This window comes from Typopeltis vanoorti, chromosome 2 (genome assembly GCF_054136105.1).
Source record: "Typopeltis vanoorti isolate ZY-2024b chromosome 2, IOZ_Tvanoo_1.0, whole genome shotgun sequence".
NCBI lineage: Eukaryota > Metazoa > Arthropoda > Arachnida > Uropygi > Thelyphonidae > Typopeltis > Typopeltis vanoorti.
Window position 1 is genome coordinate 113,420,851 of NC_143550.1, and position 22,040 is coordinate 113,442,890.

At 34.4% G+C, this 22,040-nt stretch overlaps 1 protein-coding gene across 1 annotated transcript in view; it reads right to left on the reverse strand.

Moving 5' to 3' along the window:
* Positions 1–20,712, reverse strand: part of Ack-like (activated Cdc42 kinase-like) — a 290,445-nt gene extending 269,733 nt beyond the window's left edge. The window contains exon 1 of the mRNA XM_090407542.1: positions 20,417–20,712. The gene's annotated coding sequence lies outside the window, so the exon portion shown is untranslated. The remainder of the gene's footprint in view (positions 1–20,416) is intronic.
* Positions 20,713–22,040: the final 1,328 nt, after the last annotated feature.

Consider the following 22,040-nt stretch of genomic DNA (forward strand, 5'->3'; position numbering starts at 1 on the left):
TATCCACTCAATATTAATGTCCAATTCAGGGAAATACTTTTCTATATTCATTTGTAAGCTTTTTAAATGCTGCATGATAGTCATTTTCACATCATCATCAATTTGTTCATTTGAACTTGCGAGCAATTCATGAAGCGATGGAAACGCGTCAAATTCTCCATTACCAACCCGCTTTTGCCATAACTTCATTTTTGCCAACGTGGAGTTCACTTTATCTTGGACATGAAATATAGAAATTTCCTTGCCTTGTAAAGATAAATCAAGACTATTTGACACAGTAAATATATCTGCCAGGTATGCTAATTGACTGAGCCATTTCCAATTATGTAAATACTTTTTCAATTCAAACTTTTCGTGAAGAAAAACTTGTAGTTCATTCCGAAGTTCAAATAAACAAGTAAGAACTTTTCCACGAGAAGGCCAACGAACATCGGTATGGAAAAGAAGTTGTGTATAGTTGCTTCCCATTTCTTTGCAAAGTTGAGAGAAAAGTCTGGCATTTAGAGGCCGGCCTTTAATATAATTTATGATTTGTACAGCTTCATCAAGAACTTTTCTTAGGTCTGTAGACATCATATGTGTAGCCAAAGCCTCCCTGTGTATGCAGCAGTGTGTCGACTTTGCATTTGGAGCAACACCTTGAATCCTTGAAACAAGCCCTTTTTTTAGATCCGACCATGGATTTCGCTCCGTCCGTGCTTATTCCAACACAACTTTTCCAATCAAGCTTGTTTTGATGCATAAAGGTATTTATGATGTTGAATATTTCTTCTCCTGTTGTATGTTCTGGCAAGGGTTGGCAATATAAAAGGTCGTCATGAATTTTTTGATTTTTTTCGTACCTAACGAGCACTAGAAGATTTGCAAAATTTGTAATGTCGGTGGATTCATCTACCTGCAACGCATAATAACGACTCTTACGTATATCGGATAGCAATGTTTGTTTTATATTTTCAGCCATTTCAGTGATTCTTCGATGAACGGTACTATTTGAAAGACAAATCCTATCAAAAGATCTTTCTGCATTATCTCCGATCATAATTTCCACTATTATTTTTGCTGCAGGCTTGACCAAAGTTTCACCAATTGTTTCCGCTGCACCACTTTTTGCTATTAATAGCGACACACGATATGAAGCTTCTAAAGCCTTCATGTTTTCACCTCCTGACACGATCGACATCGCTTTTTGAGATTCTTTTAAATTTTTTAGGTTATTTTGAAAAAATTCGACAGATTTGTCCTTGCATTCATTATGTTTCGATTCAGAATGGTGATTTAAATTACATGGTTTCATGCTTTCATTTTCTAAAGTTTCACCGCAAATTACACATAATGGAATAGGTTCCTCTTCATTTCCCGTCCATGAAAATCCACATTTCAAGTAATTTATATCGTACTTACGAAGTTTTCTCCTCTTCTTCCTAGTTGGTTCTTTAGAGATGTCAGACGACACACACTCACCAATTTCACTTGATCCAGATACAATATCAACATTTTCTTGTTGCTGACAGCTACTTGTATCTACTATGTTCCTCTCTTTTACGCATTTTAAAAATCCAGTCTTTAACCAGTGATCCATACTTAAGAATTTGAAAGCTAAAAAAAAATTACCGTATTTAACAAACAGTCCTTCAACAAATGGCTAGTGAAAGCAGAACTCGAAACAGACAGCAATGGTAGGTCAGTAGAGATAAAGCAGCTATGAAGACGTTCATATGATTGGTGCGGTATTAACAAAAGATCGCGCTACTAATTGACAAAAGCAAGCCGACAGTTCAGTTGAAATGCTAATTCTCTTCAACCGAATTCCTTATATAATATCTGAAACACATTCACTATATATTTCTTAGTTTTAACACGTTCACTCAAACAAAACCATATGTTGCCGGTGCACCATATGGTTTTGATTATCTACTATACAGCATTTTATGTGGGAAGGGTCATGCGATTCATTAGTTCCGTTTTTACCCAGTTGTCTCTAATTGCACTATTTGTTGAGAAACATATTACACAGCCTGCAGATGTCTCTGTGCCTTATTCAGTGATACAATAGGAACGTTTTACGATCTCAAATTTAAATTTTATTCCATGCGTTAATGATGCATAGCCGAAAATTTCCACGAACCCACTGAAGACCTTTGAGAAACACTGGGTTAGACTATAATAAATTTAGCTTAATCCTTTATCCAAGTGTGAGCAAACAAAGTTTGCACCTGAAAATATCTTCAGGACTGAGGCAAGGTGGTACATTTGTTGGCAACTCGTAGCAAAGGTGGACCAAGCTCTCATCTCTCCTTGCCTTAGTATCTCCGATAATGCAAAACACATCTCCGTGCGGACATGTATAATGCTATGCATTAAGGGAAGGGCGACTACCCAGACCTTTGTTATGAGTTGCCAATAAATGTACCACCTTGCCTCAGTCCTGAAGATATTTCCAGGTGCAAACTTTGTATAGGGCTAAACGGCCTCGCCTATTCCCTATATACGGGAATAAAAAGCGTTAACTGATTTTTTTTTTTTTTGAGAACTTTGTTTGCTCATTGGATAAAGGATTAAACTAAATTTATTATAGTCTAACCAAGTGCAAAATAAACTTCCAACATCTTTCTCTAAATCCAGAGTAATTTAATAATAAGGCGGTACACCCTGTCTTGCGGAAAATACAATCCTGCCACCACCATATGAGTAATAATAAATCTATACAGATACATGATGCCACGCGATAAAGATACCCTCTCAAAAAATTTCTCAGAAAAAAAAAATGTCATGGAATTTCATCTGTACAGACAACAGTCCTTACAGTTACTAAGTTGCACAGTCCATGAAACCCTGCTGGATTTTCTGGAATGTGTACATTCAAGTACTGTACATCTATGATGAACTATTTTAATATCTTAAAACACAAAGACATATTCTGAAGTCAGATGCTCTTAAATTGTGATGACAAAAAATTTACATAACATGGCGAATTCTATCGATACTCGAATTTTATTTGATGCTTTTAATAAAAATTAGAACCCTCCCTCGATGAGTCTTCGGGCTCGTTGGAAATGTCACGAAATAATATTATTATATTGCACTTCCACGAAGTCTCACGACTTACAATGAAGGCCACTATATACCCTGATTTACCGCAAAAATGTATTTGTCTGTCAATCGTGTTCTATATATCTGGCGATTGGCTTATTTTAAAGGAAGAAACCAAGTTTCTGAGAGAGTCGGAAACTGCTAACTCACCATTAACTGAAACAATCCATATAAATATTCTCTCGAGAGGAGAATCGAACCCAACCTAGGGTGCATGTGGCAGAGTTTTTCGAAATGTTTTACGGAAGCAGTGAACGCATTTTTACAAGTGATTTTCATGTACTGCTCGCAGTATTTATGAATCACTACTAGAACAGCAACGAGTTACCAAATTGCATCCAACATTTTAACTCTGCGCACAGGATGTTTAAGCCCTATCAAAGCATTCCACACTGTATGTAGTCTGGAAGTAATCAGATATCGAATGGTGCGCCTCAGCCAGTGCAGAAGGCAATAACGAAGTTAGGAATGACAGCTTACTCTGCTGGCTCACCGGAAAATGAAGCATTTACAAAATTTGTAATCAGATCAAGGTCTTGACGAGTAATTTTATCAGTTTCCTTTTTCATAAGTCTTTCGTTCATCCTTCGTAGACACATATTACTGCTCTATGATTCAACTACTAATAAAAACTTATTAATCAATCAGAAGTAGACAGTTTCGCTTATTTTTCTGTCAACCACACAGTTGTAGAAAATTATATATACACACACACGCATGCTCAAGATATGAAATGGCTCACATATCCACCTCACAGAGAAATCTTTGTCTCTGCATTAAAGGGTCAAGCTATTAGGTCACCACAGATGTTATCACAGAGAGGGGTGGAATACACATACACACAAAGAACTCTTACTAAATAGTAGTGTGGCATCTGCTTACGCCATAAGGAGGGACTTTAAGCTGGTGGGATAACAAAATTTAATCCAAATATTTACGCACTTATTAAAACTCCCTAAACTACAAATCTAAAAATAGGTCGTACGTGTGTTAAAGCATGTCTATATAAGGTTAATGGTGCATGTATTCTGAGAAACGTAAACCCACAATATGATTATCGCCATATTGTTGCGCCAGGAAAAGTTGGATTTGCCTCTACATCTAAAGACAGTTCTGATTATCACAACTTCTATCAATGATAATTTTCAAGTGAAAACAATCAAGATCAAGAATATCGCGTATTCTCCTTAATCACAACTTCCGAAAATTGTATCATTGGTTCTTCTGTTTTTATAATATTCAGTGAAACTGGCTAGGCATTTATTATCAGTAAATGCCTCAAAAATACTTCAAATATTAGGAATAAACAATAACATGTCAGTGACTTTTGCTTTGCTTTTTTTTTTTTTGTTAATAAGTCTATTTCGATTATTAACGAAATAATACATTTTATGTATTTATTCATAAAACTGGATTTTTCCTCTATTAAATGCCAAATAAAATCCCGAAATTAGATCCCTCTATAAAATCTTAAATACTATTCGTTATAATGCACAGTGGATAGTGATGATGTGTATAGATGGAATATTAAGCAGTGTAGACGTGGGAGTCCTTGGAGGTATCACGTAATAATTATTACTACAATATAAAAATCTCATCTTTATTGCATTTCTGGATTTGTGCGTTTCAAAACAATGAAGTGTCTACTAAACTAATATTCTTAATTGCGACTTTCCAAAATATTTTCTATTTCCAAGAGGAACATGAAATTTCGAAACTGCTGATTCGAAAATAAATCTCACCTCAATGCAATGAAATCATCACTATAAAAAAAAACAAACAAAAACGTTTCCCATTCATGCATTTCGAAACTAAATTAGATTTCGTTCCAGAAGAGAGAAACTAAAGCATAGTAATAGCAATGTTTAGTGGAAATGAAACTGCCCAAGCGTACCAACCAAACAACATAAATAAAATTAAACTTTAAAATTTATTTTTGAAAGATATGTTCACAGAAAAACATACCTGGAATGAAAAAAAATAATAATACCCATGTTTTATAGAAACATCTACTTTAGTTAATTCAAGAATATTTTTGTTAACATATCTTCCTAAAATAAAATTGAATTTGTAATTTTACTTATTGGATTTATTAGCTTTGTTGGGTGTTGGTATACCTCGGACAGCTCCATTTAGATTCAGCTTTGCTATTAGTTATTATTGGTATATAACATAAGAACTACATGAAATTTAAGTTTCAAAAATTCTAATTTACGGTAATGTAATAGCAATTAAGCGCAGATGATGAATAATATTAACAACATGGACGAAGTAAAAATAACGCACTCCGAATATACTTGAGAGGGTCTCCGGAGCTCATTTGGAATAGACGAGCACTTTGGTTGAAAACACCAGGGTTCGAATTCCGTCTACGATGTGAGGAACCTTTATCAGGTCTCTCTTCAATAAAATGGTAAGCTAGCCGTAATCATAAGGAGGTTGTTGCCACCCCCCCCCCCCCCCATAGTGAAATAACCTTCGATGCTCAAGTGACTGCAACAACTTCAGAGCCCTTCGAAGCAGGGCTCTGCAGGAACATTTTCCTCACAGACTGGGACACAGCTACGATACATTTTTGTGGTGTCAATTTTATCTGCTTTTTCAAATCTTTCTTTAAACAGCAGGAGTGCATGTTCAACAGATATAAAAAAAATTTATATAAGCACTTGTGGCTAGAACAAAAGGCGGAACTCGGTTTCAAAATGATTACCTTAATGTGCATAACATCACTTCTGTGTTTTCTTTATTGCTACTTTTGCAATATATCACTACTTTTCATGAAAAATGCCGAGTTGATATTATAGAACAAATGAGTACTGTATGTTTTGTTGGGGGGAGGGGGGAAATAACTAGTCTGATTAAGTTAGTTTATCAAAATGTTTATTAAAAAAATAAAAAGCGCTACTTTCTATTTGTTGTATTTTTCCTGGTAAGATTCATTAGAAAGGAAAAGAGACAAGTGGAGTGTGCTCTTTGCTTGATCCACTGCTATTCAATCTACATGCTATATAGTATTGTGGAGTTTATGGGGAAAGGCAGTTGTTTGTAAATGATGCAAAGTTGAGAAGCCTATTCGAAATGTAGCTGATGCGGTGTGGGTGTTTAGGAAGAGTTGAATGAATTGATCACCATAGATAGAGGAGATACCAGCTCATAACTTTTTTTTTTTAAATAGATCTTATACATGTGAGATAGCAAAACCTACAGAATATTAAGGCAGTGTACAACCAAGAGTTGGGAATGAGGAAACATACTGATATCTTTCTTGAAAAGCTTGCATTTATAATTGATGGCAAATACTCAATGTTGATGGTACACAGAAGCAGATGGAATAAAAAAGAAATAGGTTTGGTGAAAAGAAATTTGCAATTTAACTATAAAAGGATGTTGGGTACCTGCTGCTTGTATTTTAACAGGTTCAAAGTAAAATGGAGAATGATGGATGCCAGTTCAGGAAGAGCCAGTAGAAAAGATAAAGCTAAAAATACTATCTATAACATGGTGGCTGAAATGAGTCAGAGAGAAAGGAATTATCAGATCAATACTGTTCTCTAGACCAGCGTTCTTCAACTTTTTACAACTGCGGACCAGAGAAAATAGGAGAAATATTTCGCGGACTGGCTGATGGCTAAGACAGAAACATAAACCAATGTAGACAGTATTTTATTTATTAAATCCAATGTTATAAAATTACAATTTTTAGCTAGTGTGACATCTGCTGCTGCTTAGAGGTTAGAAAATTTGATATACGTGGCTGGAGCGTAGTTTCTGAGAGACGAAGAAAATTTTTGGAAATATTTGGCAGTCTGCCAGGAAATTTCCAAAGACCAGCACCGGTCCGCAGACCACAGGCTGAAAACAAGGCTCTAGACTACTTCATGAATTTTTGGCGCACCACCCAAACAAATAAAGTTCCTCAGGTGAGAAGATTTTGGATTTGTACTAAGTTAAGAGATGGATAAGTGAAAAGTGACATTTTGAGGAAAAGGATCTCAGTTTGTTTGCTTTTTGTTAAATGCCAGGAAAGATTAAAGGTAAATTCTAGTCCAAAAAAAAAAAAGGTAGGGAAGTAGAGAGAAGAGAGATGTGATCCTGTTTGGTGATTTGTTAAAAGGTAAGGGAAGGTGAACTGAAATAATTTTTTTGTGAGAAAGAGAACAATATGTTTTAGTAGCACTTAAAAAAAACTTTTAAAAATCCTTTCTTTTAGGATTACACGGTGATCAGCATTCATTTAAAATTTTTTTTTTATAATTCCATAAAATAAAAGTAAATTCCATAAAATTTTTAAAATGAAAACTTTTAAAAAGAATGTGTCGAAACTCCGATGCCCAAGGTTATATTCTCATAAGCTTTCTAGGATTTCTAGAAAGCTTATGAGAATATAAAAAGTATATATATATAAAAAGAAACTTAAAAAACTTTAAATTTCTTTTTATATTTGGCTATAAAATATGGCTGGATCAATAATATCCTCCATTTTAATTGCCAATATGATATTACAGCTGCTGAAAAAAAAAACACAAAGAAAGAGTATGTTCATGTCACCAAGTTCATGTCACCAATATGATGCATAACAATAATAAGGATTAGATAACCTAAAAACTTGAGCTAAATCAATCATCCTGCTTAAATAGTCAGGATGGTGGTCTTATATCTATCACTTAGACATTCAAAAACATCTGTGTCACAGTGGGATTCAAACTTCAAATTGTTAATTGGAGAGAGGATGCTATCTGCTCAGACATCGAAGCTAGCATAAGTGAAATAATTAATTAAATATCTATATATTTCCCCAAACTAACCCATAAATTTCATCATAGGTGGACTTATCATAGTATAATCTCTCCCTGGGTTGTATCACAAGTTATATCATTTGGTTAGCCGTAATTTGTTAAATCGCCTCTCTGTCACCTGTTAGATTTAACAAATTACAGCTAATCAAATGGTATAACTATTATGATGCAACCTCAGGGAAGGATTATACTGTCATAAGTCCACCTACGATGAAGTTGTAAGTGCTTGAAAAAGTTCCATGTATGTACTAAAGCAGAGCTTCTTGATTATCTATCTTTTAACTCACTCACAATATTCTTGTACAATAAATTTGTAACTTTTCATAAGTAGGATTCACACACACACACACACCCCCCTCCATGGGGGCAAGGTGCATTGTGCCATGTAACAAGTCGTATGTTTGTTGCATGTATAAATTGGACAAATATGATGCTCCCAAGTCAGTGCAACTGTGTCTGGGTGAAATGGCTGCAGGAAGGGAACCGACAGAGCTTAAAAGAGGCATTTTGAAAGGATGATATGTTGCAGACCTATCTGTTCTGCAAACTAGGCAATCCCAGTTCAACAATCAGTGATACTATACTAAGATGAAAGTACAGGGGAGTCAATTGAAAGTGATACCTGCAGTGGATGATCCACCACACTCACCGAACATAATCGTGGGTTGCTACAAAGGATATTATGTAAAACCACCATTCATTGCCTAACACGTTGAACATGGATTTCTAAGCAGACTGGAACATAAATCCACACAAAACCATTCAAAACAGAGGCTCACAACATCACGTTACAACTCTCACAACCCTGAACCAACATGCAGATTGTCTTCAGTGATGCAAAGGGCAGGTAGAGTGGGATGTAGAAGCTTGGAAAGCTATGTTATGGAGCAAATAAATCAAGTTAAACCCTCTACCAAGCCGATGGATGGACGTGCATGTGGCAGATGCCCAGTGAATGTCTCTTACCACGTGTGTAACTCCAACTATGAAATTCGGAGGTGGCAGTGTGATGAAATGGTCATTTTTTCCTGGTTTGGCCTCAGACTTCTGTTTGTGGTGCCACGAAAAATTGAACTCCAAGAGGGTTCAGGCCAATGCAACCCTTCCTACTTTGTGGCATTTCTACAGAACTGAGCATTGTTTCTTTCAGCAGGACAATGCACCGTGTCAAAGCTGCTGCTGTAACTGCATGGTTTGTGGACATGAATGTCAGCACACTTGACTTGCCTCCAGAGAGCCCTGATCTCGACCATAGTGAACATCAATGGGATGAACTGGAGTGTCAGGTGTGGTCAAAGGATGTCTGCCCCACAACAGCCCAGGACCTCAGTACATTCCTACAGGAAGAATGCTTCAAAATTCCCATTGATCGCTACATGCAGTTGTGTAAAGTATGCCAGTAGGATTGCTGCGGTCATCGCAGCAAAAGGTGGTCCCACATCTTATTAAGGTGGGCTCCATAGTTATTTGTTCCTCACACTATGGTGTCTGTTGTAACAATGTATCTTCAATTAATATCTGATTCTTATATCTAATATCTATCAAAAATCTGGGCGAAGTTTAGAGCTGTAATCCAACACCTAACCAGAGAACTATATAACAGTATCATAACTTCCTTTTACTTACAAGTGAAGAAGGGTCTTTTATTAATTAAACCTCCAATATGCTTTGCTTTATTAGTTGTCCTAACAGGAATCCCCTGTTACCAAAGAAAACCAACTCCTTGTATTCATTAATTCTTTCTAAAGCCTCTTTTAAAAACCTATCTATTCATTTTATATCCATCTAACATTTAATATTTGTTACCAAATCATACATAATTACCGTATTTTCCGGTGTATAAGACGCACCTATGTATAAGATGCACCCAAGAAATTTAATACAATTTTCTGGAAAAAACTTAAACTTTAAAGTATGATTTAAAAAAAAAATGGATAATAGGTAATTTTTAATAGTAAACTGACCTTTCAAAAACCTGCAAAACCCATGTCACTGTCATCTGACTCTTCTCTATCATCATTAATTTCTTCTCTTTCTTCTTCTTCATCATCATCATCGTCTTCACATAAGAAATGATCTTCACTTCCATCAAGGGCGTTGCTAATTCCACATTTCAAGAAAGATTTAACAATAGTTTGTTCATTCATTTTCGACCAAGATGTCTTAACCCACTCGCACACTTGAGAGATTGATGGCTGTTTCAGGGCACCCTTTGGTGTTAGCTGATGTACACTGGCATTCATCATCTTTTCATTTTTCTTCTAATCATTTCTAAGTTCTAATCATTTTTTCTGTAGGCGAAGGTCCAAAATGTCTTTCAGCTTCCCTATTCCCGTGTTCTTCCGCATATTTTACAACCTGCAATTTGTAACTTTAAGTATATGAATGTCGCCTGTTTTTTTTCCATCACTAAAATCTACGGGGAAATATCAAACTGAACACAAAATATCTCAAAACATCAACTCAACACTGATAAATATCGGTAACTGATTACTCAGATAAGATATTATGAAACTTGAATAGGGACGCCTCGTTCTTAGTCAATGACGCGCTAGCAGTCACGTGAAGGTCATGCATCAATTTGATTGCACCATTAACTGCCCACAAAGATCTTGGAACATAAAAGGGAGTGCGTATGACTTTGAAAAGAGGTGTTGTCCTAGTGACTAGGACGAAATATAGGAAGTATTAAATTCTATTTTAATTCTTTTCCCCGTAGATGTCCTAGTGACTAGGACGAAATATAGGAAGTATTAAATTCTATTTTAATTCTTTTTGAGTGTTGTAAAAAAATCCATTAAGCCTCCAACATGATGTTTGAAAAGAGGAAACAATCTTTACCTTCATTATACATGAATTTTTAAGGTAAAAAAGTGCGTCTTATACACCGGAAAATACGGTACATTTTTCCACATTAATATTAGATCTTGCTTCTTTGTTCACAAAATCTTTTAAAATCATCCTAATAAAGAACTCAGATCATCCTAAAAATTGACTACATTATCCAACTTAAATCAGCATAAAGAGAAATTTAACTTGTAAAATTTAAACCTCAATTATTTGGGAATACTGCATATTAAATGACTAATCCTGAACCCTGGATTACTTCACTTCTAATCACATGACTATTAAATTATTTAAGGAATTTACAACGTATACTGGAATATTAATTAAAAGAAACTTTAGGTTCAAATCTAGTCACCGACTAGAGGAAATTTTTCTAAGCCTTTTTTCGACCGGTTCCTGAGTTAGTCTATCTCTGGCATGGGCTAGCAGGCTTTTTCTCCCGGAAACTCAGGTTTTTTTGTCCCATAAACTCAAGAAAATCAATCATCGAACCCACACTATTTTCAGACATTAAAAATATCGTGTTAGGGTTAGGGACCACGAGATGGCGGCACTAGCTTGCCGCCTTCTTCACTGCATACTGATGAATCAGTGATAGCCTTGGGCCAGCTATCTCTCTGATTGGCTACCAGTGAAGAGTGAACTGCTCACTCAGTCTCAAAGTTAGATAGGGTAAACGGCCCCACCTACTCCCTATATGGGAACAAATAGACGTTAGCTGATTTTTTTTTTTTTTTTTTTTTTAGAAACTTTAATAAATACCTCCTCTTACTGGAATTAATATTCCAGTATACGTTGCAAATTCCTTACATAATTTAATAGTCATGTTACCAACGTATTAACCTATCTACAAGAATCTAATCAACCTGAATCTACTCTCAACACTGCTTCCTGTTTACCTATCAACAATTTTCCTATCTGTTTTGTAAGGTAATAATCATGCCTATGGCTGATATGATAACTAGCTTATAAAACATAAATTAGCAATATCTAATTCATTGACCCTTACAAAGTATTTAAAGAATTCCATATATCATCTTCAAAAATTAATATAATGGTAACAAAAGAGAACCACTATCCAGCACTAACACACAATAAAGACGATACATATTCTTTCATCTCTGAATTTATTATAAATGCAAAGGACCACAGATATTAGAATTGACAGCAGAATTGCTAGATCCATTCACTAATCATCCGTTCAGTAAATCATGATGTCATGTTAACTGCATCATCAGGATAGAGCTATTACACAACTTAAATCTGTAGCTTTTATCACTTAGGAAACTTCTATTTTCTCCTACTCTGACCAAAATGTGTAGGAAAATGAAATATTCAAAAGTGTCATCATCATCAACATTCAGTAAACTGGATGAATGCCTCTCCACACTTCTTCCATTTTAGCAAGTCTTGTGCATCACTCCACCATAAATGTCCATAACATCTTATCTGATAGAGCCTGTGTAGCTCAGTGGATGTGGCGTTTGCACACCACCGCGCTTGGCCACACGAAGGAAGGCTTGGTTTCAAGTCTAGTCGGCAACTAGAGGAAATTTTTCTAAGCCTTTTTTCGACCGGTTCCCGAGTTAGTCGATCTCTGGCACGGGCAAGCAGGTTTTTCCTCCCGGAAACTCGGGTTTTTCGTCCTGTAAACTCAAGAAATGACTGTAGAACCCACATTATTTCAGGCATTTAAAAAAATATATATATTGTGTTAGGGTTAGGGACCGCGAGATGGCGGCACATTTGAGCTGTCTCTCTTCACTGCGTACCGCTTAATTAGTGATAGCCTTGGGCCATCTGTCTCTGATTGGGTACCAGTGGAGATTGAACTGCCCACTCAGTCTCCAAAAGTTAGATAGGGCTAAATGGCCTCGCCTACTCCCATTTATGGGAATAAAAAGGCGTTATCTGATTTTTTTTTTTTTTTGCTGATCGTTCCATTTTACCACTGGTCTACCTAGTTTCTGATAACCAGTTCTTGGTGTGCGTTCTGTTGTTCTTTGTCCATCTGTTGTCAGACATTCTCATCACATGTCCTGCCCAGCACAATTTGTTGCCTTTTATTACTAAGGCAATGTCCATTATCTTTATTTGCTTCCTTATCCAAGTATTATTCTTTTTATCTAACTAGGTTATTCCCAAAATGACTCTTTCCATGTTTCTTTGTGTTGTTTTCAGTTTCTTGGGATGTTTTTTAGTCAGACTCCAGGTTTTACTACCATAGGTCAGTGCTGTAGATCTTTCTTTTTAGACAGTTTGATAAATTGCTTTTATCTCTTTATCATCATACTTTATTCACAAAATGATACAATATGAAAATAGATTTACTTTAAAAATTAACGATTGCAAATTATGGTCTTCCAAGTCTCTTTATCTTGTGCTGTCAGACGAGATTTTACAGTTCAGCCTATTGATGGTTTCACAGATGTATTGCCAAAATTCAGTTACGGAAGCTCACGTGGTAAAATGTGTAGGCCTACGCAAAAGTGTAACATATGATGATGATGACTGCCAAAATTGTGTGCATGGTCTATGGCCATGACTTACTTCAGATCCAGATTTTAATCCAGACTTACTTCATTTTATTCACTAATAATGAGTTCTACTTCTTTTGGTGATGTTGCTATTAGAATGATATTATCAGTGAATCGTAGACTACTTAAGTATTCTCCATCAACATTCAGTCCTCTATTCTCCCAGTTCAATTTTCTCATAGCATATTCAAGGACTATGGCAAATAATTTTGGTGAGATAGTCACCTGTCTGACTCCTCTTTTTATTTCTCGTTCTTTTCCATTTAAATGTATTACTGATGAACCTCTTGCATATATATGCAAGAGGTAGGTGCCCTCCCTTGATGAGATCATCAAGGGAGGGCACCTACTCGACAACTCTATTGAATCAAAGGCTTTTTCAAGTTTGCACCTGAACTATTTTCTGGACTGGGGCAACTCGTATATAGAAGCATATAACTTCACATCACTTGTCTTAGTATCCCATAATGCAAAACACATATCCTTACAGGTATGTATAATGCCTATACATACCTGTAAGGATATGTGTTTTGCATTATGGGATACTAAGGCAAGTGATGTGAAGTTATACGCTTCTATATACGAGTTGCCCCAGTCCTGAAAATAGTTCAGAAGCAAAGTTATTTGTCTACACTTGGATAAAGGATTAAACCAAGTATATAATTTCTTGGTATCTTTAATTTATAGTATAACCAAGTGGGAAAAAACTTCAAACAATGTTAATATAAATATTATCTATTCCTATATATTTTAAAGCTTTATGCATTTTACACAGGTCTATTATTATTTTGTTCAAAGACTCATCAAGGGAGGGCACCTACTCAACAACTCTATTGAGTCAAAGGATTTTTCAAAATATATGAAAGCCAAAGAAACAGATATATTATATTCTTTTGTTTTTCCATTATTTGATTTAATGCTTGTAAAATATATTCAAAGTACCACAGAATTATTAAATGACCAATACAAGAAAAAACTTTGCAGATACAGTCTGAGCACTATTAATTTAGTCTCAAAACTTAAGTGTATCCATAAGGAACTGACATAATTCAAGAATTATCTTATAGGAAAGGGGGAGGGGAAGGTGTCCCATATATTCACTAGGGGATGGAGTGTAATTTTTCTGTATCATTATTCACCTATGCAGTATAATTAATAAAATCTCAATGTGATGTGGAAGTCTGTCAAAATGGCAATGACAATAAATTTGTGTAATATCAATCATTTTCTTGTACTTTATATATCCCCCATCATTAAATTCCTGCTATGTATCCTCACTCAAGAAGAGTACAGGACACTAATATCAGGTTTTTTAATATCTCATTTTTCATATGATTCTGAAATTGATGCTATCTGTTCACCCAACTTAATTTAATTAGAACTCTCCTAGCTGTGGTCTCTAGTCTTTAGATTGATATCTACTCTCAGATTAATATGTTTAACTGCTGTCATGTATACTATTAGTAATATCAGATTGGCAAATTCTATTATCTAGTTCTATAGGTTCTCCATCAAAAATGACATTCATATTTTCCATGAATATCATTTTTGATGGAGGCCTATATATATTTTCATAGTTGTCTCTTCTATTGCTGATTTTCACCAATGTTACAGCTGTTAGTCTTGAACACTAGTATTGGATTTATTTAAAGAGCATGCCAGCAAAGGTGGGTCAATTGGTAGAGCCTCTGCTACTAATGGCTCATGCAAAAAAGTTAAGCAAGTTTGAGCACGGTTAGTAGTTGGAAGGAGTTCATTCGATACTGTTGGCACACTCACTGTCGATGAGTCTTTGGACTCCCTGGAGGTGTCACATAATAATAATATCAATTGCATAAAATAAAGAACTGAATTTAATATTTTCTGGTGATATCAGTTTAATATCACTTGTCTTCATAATGCGATATATGTAGATTCAAACAATGGAGACAGGCACCCTTGCCGTGCACCTGATTTTTCCTTACACCTGTACCTCCTTCAATTCATAACTGCAGAGCTTCAGCTTGGGCTACACATTATGCTATATAATGTATATTAACATATTACTGTAGTTTGCACAACTTTTCTTGCTTTATTATATGCCTTTTCTAGATTTAAAATAGTGATAAGTTTTAAATTCCCATGATTTCTCAACTTATTGCCTTAAAGTAAAAATCTCAACCTAACAACTCCTTTTTGGTCTGAACTCAAGCTTGTTCTTCCCCAAATTTCACTTTCACAATTTTTCTTAACTCTTTAATTATGCCTTCTTAGCTTCTTCAAATAGGAAAATTCCTTTCTTGAAATTAGTATACAATGATACATCAATCATTGGAATTGCACCTTCTGACAGGTTTTCTGTATTATGCAGTAGCTACTGAAAAACTTTTAGACCTCTGTATTTTTAGCATTTCCAGTTGAATATCATCCACTCCAGCTGCCTTTCTACATTTCAATTTCTGATGGATTTTTCTATCTTAAGTATTAACTGACTACTAATTGCATTTTTATGACTGCTCTATTACTGTTTATCTAATTTAGTAATATTTCAAAATAATTACACCAGATATCAAAATATCTTATCTTCACTTTCTATGTCACTTTTATAATCTATATTTCCTTCATCTTAGTTCCCCCCCCCCCCAATAGCCTCCAAAACATTTTACAACCTTTGTGATATTTATCTTCCACATTCTTATCAAAGCTTTCCCATTACTTTTGTTTAGCTATTTGCACAAATAATTTAACTTTCTCACACTTTTCTCTGTATTTAAGCACTTACTGACTTATTTGTTTAAGAACTTTTGATATGCTTCTTCTTTTCCTATACTGCCTCTTCAGTTTAGAGTCAACCATGAAGTTCGTATTTTTAAATCCTTGCAAATAACTCAAGCGCATGCCTGACTGTCTGATCAATAGTTTTCTTGTTTGTTTGTTTCCTAATGAGTCATCAAGGCCTTGTTTTCAAACTCTTTCATTTTGTCTATAATAATATTTGAGTACACGGAGCTCACTTCAGAGAGCAGCTTGACTTCAGTTTTTACACATTTCTCTCTTCAATATTATTCATTTTTATCCTGCTCAATAGTAAATGGTGATCACTTCCTATTTTAAATCTCCTGTAAACTTGTATTCTGAAGAAGTAAAGATATCAATTATCCACAATAATACAGTCAATGAGTTTCTTTCTTATATTTTGTCTTCTCTCCATGTGAACTTGAACACATCTCATTGTTGTTGATGTTGAAACATGACTAGTCAGCATACTAAACAGAAATCTAGTGGGTACTTATTGTTAACTTTGCTCTTTTCTACAAATTTCCCAACACTTTTCTATGGCTGTATTAATTTGCTACTCTGCTCTTTATCTCCAACAGAAATAAGTTTCACCATCCAATTCTCCATTTTAATATCTGTCCACATCATTCCTCAATATGTAAACCTTGACTATGGCTCAGATGGCATTTTCATATTTTGGTCATGATCAAAAAAGGTCACTTTCAAAAATTTTATGAAATTCCTCAACGACTTGAACCACAAAATTCAATTCATGTTAGAAGTTGAAAGAGACAGATTACTTCCTTTCCTACATGTTCTCATCTCACTAGAAAATTATGGTAGTCTTATATTTGAAGTATAAAGAAAAAAGCTCAATACTAGTAGATATCTACATGCTATATCACAAGAAAGAATCAAATACCTTTCTGAAATGTGCACTGAATATCTTGAATTATACTTTGAATTATATGATATATTTTTAATTGATCACTATTCTACTATTTCAACAACTGATATCATCATGCCCAAAAACAATTCATCATCAAAAAACATTCATAGATAGGGTCTTTTACAATATCCAGTGATGAGAAGAAATGACAAAAAGAAATAACAAATCTTAAAGATATACTCTTAAAAAGAATATATCTCAAAACATATACAATCTCAAAACCATCAATAATATCTTAAACAGACCATCCCATTATCCAGTGCATATATAGCAGCTGGACAACTACCAAGGTCCATTTCTTTACTAAACATAAAAATCGTGCAGATAAAATCATGAAACTTCTGAAGATATATTATTATTTATATGGGCACTCCATGGAGTCAAAAGACTCATTGCAGGAGACCCACTTTAACCATTAACACAATACCTATCATACATCTTAAATCTATTCATGGTTGGGATGCTCACAACCACCTCTGGCAACCCATTTCGAATAAAAGAATAGTCCCACACCCTTACTAACCGCACTCTTAGACAGCTTCCAAGTGTGACACCTTGTTTTCTCCTTACTCCCCATGTAATGAAAAATTTCTTCTGTGTCAATCTTATAGAATCCCTTTAGTAATTTATAAGTTTCTATATATCCCTTCTCTTCTGCCTGTCAGCTAAACTTAATTTGCATCCCAAACACCCTCACAATTTATCCTCATAGGGAACATTCCACAGACCTATCACTAGCTTGATCACTCATCTCTGAATCCTCTCTGCCACTTCCTGATCCCCAAGAAAAGCAGGTGACCAAATCTGTGCACAGTATATGGCTGAATCATAGCTTTATAAAGAGGAATAATAACCTCCTTATATTTCCTTGTCAATGTGCTCTTCAGCATCCAAGTAATCTTCTGAATTTCAAATCTCTATCATTTATTTATCTATCTATATTTTGAAGTCATTAAAAATTCACAAAAACTTGGAGTCACTAACACCCTCAAAAAAGAGCTATAACAATTTGCTCTAATGAATAAGCTCTTAAACAAGAATTAAAAATTATTAGCAATACATTTATAAATAATGGCTATAGCAAAAATACTACTTTTAATAAAGTTCTTCATTAAACCTCATCATAAAATAATATAGATTAAAACCATAGCTATTCCATATATTAAAGGGTTAACAGAAAAAAATTAATAGAATTCTACACCATTATAATCTTAATGCCACTTTTAAACCACCTTTAAAATTAAAAAACATATTCAACTCCTCTAAGGATTCTTTCCCTCCCCCTCCCCATTGGCACACTCTTGAGTTTATTGCATCTATTGCACCTGTACACTTACCTTATATTGGAGAAACTGGACATACAATCCCTATCCATAAAAAAGAACACAAGTGGCACATTAAATTTAACAATTTTGGAGAAGCTGGCCTCTCAGACCATGCTCTTAACACCCTACACCAAATTGATTGGAAAAGCACTTGTTCTTTACAACATACATAAACCTAATAGGAACAGAAATTTACAGACGAATATGAAATTTTGATTAACCACCCCAATCTTAACAATAATGATGGCATAATAATCCCAAAAATTTGGATAGCACACATTCTGCCTACTTAATTTTCCAGCAAACCCTGCCTTTAGGACTGTAAGCAATTTTCAGCTTTTATTAGCCACTATCCATACTGGTTTATTGTAATATATATATATATATATATATATATATACTTATATAAGTAATTTTTTTTTTTTTGGTGTGAACATGTTGTTCTCTAGCTTAATTTAATTTTAACCTAATAATAATAATAACAAGACTCTAGCTTTGATGTAGTAAGTTTTTTTTTTTTTTTTTTTTTTTTTTTTTTTTTTTTTTTTTTTTTTTTTACACCAGAGGTCAGACCAATAGTTAATAATGGTTGATCAGTAACTTTAGCATACACTAATAATTTGCTAATGTTCAAATCTGATCAGAGACATCAGTTTAAAGACGTTTCAAATATCCAAGATATAATGGTAAAACATATAACGGAATTTTTTGTGGGTCGTGGGAATAAAAGAAAGTTTCAGCGAGAACGATATCTTATTGCTGATACTGGGCAAAGAGAACAGTGACATAAGTACCAATTCACGAAATAAACGTAGCTACCGAAAAACTCTTGTGGACGATGAAAAATCTTAGCTACGCAACTGAATAATAGTGAGTTTAAGGATTTAACAACGATTCTACATTTTCCTTAACGTCTTCTTCTCTACACTGGCCACCATAAGATAGTTCTTAACATTAAAACATCTACATGTTAACTTGAAAGATGACAATTCCAATTACCCAAACGTTCCATATAAAATGAAAATTGCCAAAATATTTGGAAATGCAATTCATAATCTGAATATATGTAACTGTTTCCCGTGCAGAAATTGATGATATTCGCGTACACTTCCTAAGCAGGGATCACCACTACAGCATCCAGCCAGTATTTCGAGGGGATGCACTGTGGGCGTGGCGTCAAGAATCTAGGATATGCCAAAATAATTTTTAATTAATTTATTTTTATGACAAGAGGAAACTGTGTCCAAATAACTCCCTTCAGCTGCAAAATTACTAAAGAAAAGCGACAATTAACCATTTTTAATCCAACTATTCCATTCCATTCAATTCCATTCCACTCAAATAATGAGCCCACTATATCAATTTTCGCCAGATTTTTGAAAATTGTTAGATTGTCCATACTTTCAAAATAAATCTAGAAGATTTCTGAAAGTTAGATAATCTTTCGAACATCTTCGATATTTCTGGTATTCCACAAAACAATTTTTAAACGTTACATAAAATCAACACCACTACATAAGATATTAATGTCAATATGAATGGGATTTTTTAAAATATCACACACACACACACGTATATATATATATATTGCTGCTATGTAAAAAACCAGGTTTAAAATAGCTTGGTATCTTTAAAAAAAAAAATATATATATATATATATATAACCATTTTGTACATTAAACTTGTAAATATTCTTAAACCTGCGATCTCTTTAAGTCGCTCATAACTTTTCATCTCACTTCAGAAAGGGTAACACATGCATGTTTTAAATTAATTAATTATTATGTATGTGTTTGTGAAACTGGTAAACATTTAGAATATGACATGTTTTGCATGAAAATATGTCTTATTCTAAACTATAAAAATGAAAAGTATAACTGTTTTTCATATAAGTAAAGTGGATATTAAATCCAGCATTATTTTAGTAAATAACTGCTTTTCTTTTTATAGAAATGGTGTAACACGAAGTCCCCATAATAATAAGCTAATAAAAAGAAGGGGGGAAAATGACAGAAACTAAATTACATAATCTTTCAAACATCTCCAATATTTCAGATACTTCACAAAACAATTTTAATACGTTATATCAAGTAACATGTAAATTAACACCATTACCTGAGGATGACGATGCCCAAGTTATATTGCAGCAGCATCCAAAACTTCAATGCATTGATGTTACTTGAATTTACCGCTGCAAGTATAGGTTATTTGCTTCACAATTCGAAAGCTAATACGTTTGCTTCTTCACGAGTTTTCTATTAATCGGAATTGCAATAAATATAAAAAGAAAATCCAAAGTGGAATAACCATCACTAAGGATACAGTCACTTTAATTCTAGTTTTCCATGCCACGCAACAAACTTCAGTGTCACTATGTAGCATAAGTACACTTCTCTTCAACAACAGCAACTTGTGATATTTCTCCGCTGACTGACACCATGAGTCACGAAAGAACCTACGCTCGTTTTTACAAATTAGTGCACCAGATGGCGTGAGGAGCCAAAATTACGGTGAATTTCCTGAAATGTCAACAGGAAATGTACGACAGTACAGTAATAATCTAAAAAAAAAAAAAAAAACAGACAATAACAACGAGAAACTCGCGAAAGTTAATATAACACAAATGAAAAATAACATTAATGTTAATGATGTTATTACTGTTAATGGTAATAATATATATATATATATATATATATAAAAGCCCACATGAAGAAAATCTTCATGTGGGCTTTTTTCATTATAACAGATGAGTTCGCCCATCTCACATGGAGGTAGTAGTGTTTTTTTCTCCTGGAAACTCAGGTTTTTCATCCCTCATAAAGGCAAATCGAAGAGGAGAACACACGCAATAAACAGACAAAAATTACTATTGTGGCAAACGGTACATGGCGTTGTGTTTAGTTGGTCGATTAACTAAATAATCAATACGATGAGTTGTGTGCAGTTCAGAGAATTCTTGTCCCTGCCCGTGTACTGAATTTAGCAAAATATTGATGGGAACTCTGAAAACAGTATTGACACCTGAAAGAAGAAGAAACACTCCGCTTCTGGGACAGCGCTGGGATAATCCAAATGAACGTAATAAAAATGCTAAATAGATAAAAGATATTGAACAACAACTGAACAATAATCAGAAGGAATCCCTTGACATAACCACAGGAATAATCCACAGGCAAGCAAAGAAAGTGAAGAACTGAACGCACCAGGCAAACATGAATTGCATGGATTTTGGCTAAAATACCTGCCCAATACTCATGTTGACAAACTCAACAATTTCACAACCTATTGTAATCAGGCTCAATTGAAGAATGAGCGACAACTGGAAGGACAATTATAATTTTGAAAAACAACGAAAAAAGGAGCTGTTTCAGGTAATTCCCGCCAGTAACTTGCATGAAATCAACATTAAAAATTATTAATGGGACTTCTAGCAACTTCGATTAATTAATATTTATCACGACACGAACTCTTTCCTTCTGAACCAAAGTGGTGTCGCAAAAACAACAAAAGACCACTTGTTAATTGGCAAAATGATTCTGAAAAGACGAAACGAAAACTTACATATGGCATGGATTGATTACCAAAAAGCATTCGACTAATTGCCACATACTTGGATTATAAAATATCTAAAAATGTTCAGAGTGGGTAAAAGCATTAGAAAATTCCTAACAACTAATAGTCAATGGAGACAATTTAGGTACAGTGAATGTCAAGAGCAACTCCACTTGCAGTATTCGAT